Here is a 4,096-nt window from a genome sequence, read left to right on the forward strand (position 1 = left end):
TATTTATAACAATAATAATAATAAACGAATTCGAGAAAAAATAACATAGGCGGTTGAGTTTTTTTTCAGGATATATAAAATTTATTTTATTACAAATATTTCGGGAGCGCCTGCTCTATTCTTCAGCGTAATGCATGAAGAAGAGAGCAGGCGCTCCAGAAATATTCGTAATAAAATAAATTTTGTATATCCTAAAAAAACGTCATCCGCCTAGATTATTTTTTCTTGTCTCCATTCTACTGTATAATATATATATATATATATAGGCCTATATATACACATATATATATTGTTTTATATTTATATATATAATTATATATATGAATTTATATATATATATATATATTTATATAAATTTATATATGTTTATATATATATATATATATATATACATATAAGCCTATAACAAAAACAATTTTTTCTAAAGAGTGTTGCACCATGCTTGTGTAACACAAATCTAAAATAGTAATAAAATATCTAATCAAACCTACTGCTGAACCTCTTATTTTTGTTTATTTACAAAAAATCATTTTAAAACGCATATTTTTGCCTAATTCACTTTTATGTGTTTTTTTTTTGTCTTTTTATGTTGATGTATATAAATAGACTGTATACTGTGTGGTATGAGATCGGGGTGTTTTTTTTTGGAACTGATGTGGATTGGTTTCTCAAGATAATTGAAATTTGGAGGAAACTGGCTTGCGCTTTGCAACGTAAAGGAAAGACGCATAATAAAAGCCCAGTAACCGTAACAGTCAACTGTTTTTAGTTGTGACTGTAGCCAAACAAAACGTGAGAATGGGGCCGGGAAACATTTCTTTTATTTAGTTGTCTTCACAATATTCTAACTATTTGTTATCTAATCTGATTACAAACCTCTGCCTTTGAGATCAGGGTTACCAATCTTTTGTCCTGATGTTCAGGACAAAACCCACTCTTCCTTTTTTTAGATGCCCAACCAACTTCCACCTTTTTTGCCAGGAGTCATGTCAACACCTTTTCAAATAAATCAATAACAAATAAAACTAGACTTACTGTGTCTGCTTGTACAACATAACATAGGGCTTCTCATTGATATGAATGAGAAATGAAGTTGAAATTGCAACAAAGAATAAAGTCGTTAAAATGTATAAAGTAAAAAAAAATAATTATAGTACTAAACAAATTAAGAGGCAAAAAGAAATGAAAACTAAGTTCACAACTACCGCGAAGTTAGTGAGATGTCAACTATTGCTGCAATGGTAATAGTGAGGTAGGCCTACTTGGAGACTCATAACCACGCTATTATATGAGCCGACCTTGTATAAGCAAGTGCTTCCATTCATAGCGATTTAGTGACTGAAAGCTAAAATTGTTCATGCATATCACGGTTAAAGCGCTTTAGAAAACGAAAATTGCGTTTAAAAAAATTAATCAACTGTCCAAAAAAAATCTTAAAATTTTATTCATATCCACACCCTACTGCAGATCGTCACCAAAATTTGATAATTTCTTCATTTAACCATAAAAAAAACTCTTCTGCAAAGTTTCATTTTCATCCATTTATAACTGGGACGTAAGCAATTTAAATGACCCTCAAATTTACACCCTAACCTGGATCGTCCCCAACACATAATATCTTCCTTGTAGCTAGGTTAAACTTTCCCGAAAGTTTCTTTCAGATTAGTTGACCTGTTATGTAATATCTGGTCTGGACGTTTCCCTTTGAATGGTCCTCATTTCTACACCCTATTCCAGATCGTCACAAACAAATTAATCATTTCTTTACTAGACTTTGACAAACTATTATAGAAAGTTTCATTTTTTTTAGAGATATTTAGATCTGGGAGGTCAGAAATTTAAATGCCCCTAAAATTCATACCCTAAACTGGATCATCCCCAAAGCATAATAATTTTTTCCCTTGTAACTTGGTTAAACTTTCCCGAATGTTTCATTCAGATTACTTGATCCGTTTTGAAATATCCAGTCTGAGACGTTTTCATTTGAATGGTCTTCAGATTCACACCCTGGTTTTTCACCAAAAAAAAAAAGAAAAAAAGAAAAAAAAATCATTTCTTTACTAATCCGTGACAAACTGTTATACAAAGTTTCAATTATACCCATTGATTTTTAAAAGAGATGTTTAGGTCTGGACCTCAAAAAGTGACCTTCAACAGTGGTGACGCCAGGGGGCTGGGGGGGCTATAGCCCAACCGTGGTCCTACAACCGTCACAAACAATTGACTTTTATTGAGCCTTACAAATGGAATGTATAGCCTGCCGGTATTTCTTAAATTATATTGAGCGGTATAGCTGTTGCTACTGAAAATTAGTTTAATGGTTTTTGAAAGTGTGCCTTTAAACAGCTTATACATGAATTTTGCAGTTTGCAATTTATGCAAATCATAAATTTTGAGTAGCTGAAGCTTTTTAAAAAGTGGCTCTGAAGGTGCTAAGTAGTGTGAATTAGTGATGACCCTTAAAGCGCGTTTTTGTAGTTTCAGGAGGTTGTAAAGATTAGAACTATAATCAGATGCCCAAATTATGTTACAATATTGAAGGAATGGGAGCACAAGGGTGTTATAAAGTGTGAAGTTAAAATGACAAAGGCCACATGTATTTCTAAAATATCAGGATGTAAATCTAAGACTAAAGCATTCACTCTCTTTTTTTTCGAAATTGGATTTTGGAGAGGTACACAAAACTTAAACATTATTTGCAAAACATCTCAATAAAAACATCTAATAAATATCAACAAACCATTGTTATGTACTCGTAATGTGTTTGAATAAACGAGTCTTAGGGGTGGGTATGGACCAATTATTTTCTTTTTCTATACACTGTTATTTTATTTTGTATTTTACTATCAGGAAGTTTGCCAAATGCATTGGCTTGGGAAGGGCGCAAAACGTATGGGTACGGTGGAGACTATCGTATAATTGTTTGTTTTATTCAGCATTAGTAATCTGTATTTTGTAAATAAACAAAAATAGGGTCAGGCCTTTTATAGTCCAGCAAACTTTGGTTGGTTGCATTTTTTTTGCTATATTTAAAAAAAATTGGATATGATGTAGAGTAGACATAGATAAATCAAAAAAGTATGTGCAACATTTTTTTTTCATACGTAAAAAAATATCAGGGATTTCCGGATGAATAACAGTATCCTGGCTCCATATATTGGCCTGCAGATGTGCATGCAATGTATGCTGATATAAGGCTCCTGCAGTTGGTGGCAGCTCATCTACACCTTGATTGTTTGGCAGAGTTTTGAATCTTTTCCATCGTAAAATTGAGGCATCTTTAGCAGATACTTTCTTCGTTCATAGAAGACTACACAAAAACTCCTTGCATCCCATTCTCACATTTAATGATGGCATATTCCCTTTCCCAAGGTTGGCCAAAGCATGTAAACATGAGGTGGTGATTTCATAAACATCTTAAGGGCTGTTTTTTCCATTCCAACACCATTTATATGCCCTGTAATAATTTTGATCACAACCGGTGATAGCATGGAAGCCTGATAGTGTCACTGCTCTTTCTGGTCCAAGATGATCGTATATTGGCTGAAGAGCCACTCTTCTTCTGGTTTCACCGGTATCTCTCACAATTCACACGGCAAGATGTCAACAAACACTCCAGAGCATCCTCCAACAACAGCTGTAAGCACACAAGAAGAAGCTGATACTCTAATGATTCTCCATGGCATAGAAGTGGCCTTTGAATCTGGGAATGATACAGACTGGTTTGTATTGATCTTCAGAAGACTTGGCATGATACTGGAATTTGTGTAGTCTTCTCGGAACGAAGAAAGTGCTAAAAGATGCCTAACTTTACGATGGAAAATATTCAAAACTCTGCCAAGCAATCAAGATGTAGATAAGCTGCCACCAACTGCATGCAAACTGGGCTAGTTTGTGGAAGATGGTAAATTGAGACCTGTCTTGTCAGAAAAGCAGGCTGCCCCCGAAGCAGTTGCTGAACTTATCAGATGTACCTGTTCAATATGTACATGTTCAAATAATACATGCACGTGTAGGAGAAATAACCTTCAGTGTACTGAGATGTGTAACTGCGAAGCGGAAGGGAGTTTCTGCAACAACTTTCCATTGTTGTCTA

This window comes from Anneissia japonica, unplaced genomic scaffold (genome assembly GCF_011630105.1).
Source record: "Anneissia japonica isolate Jap-2015-1 unplaced genomic scaffold, ASM1163010v1 scaffold288039_len1115542_cov189, whole genome shotgun sequence".
NCBI classification, from domain to species: Eukaryota; Metazoa; Echinodermata; class Crinoidea; order Comatulida; family Comatulidae; genus Anneissia; species Anneissia japonica.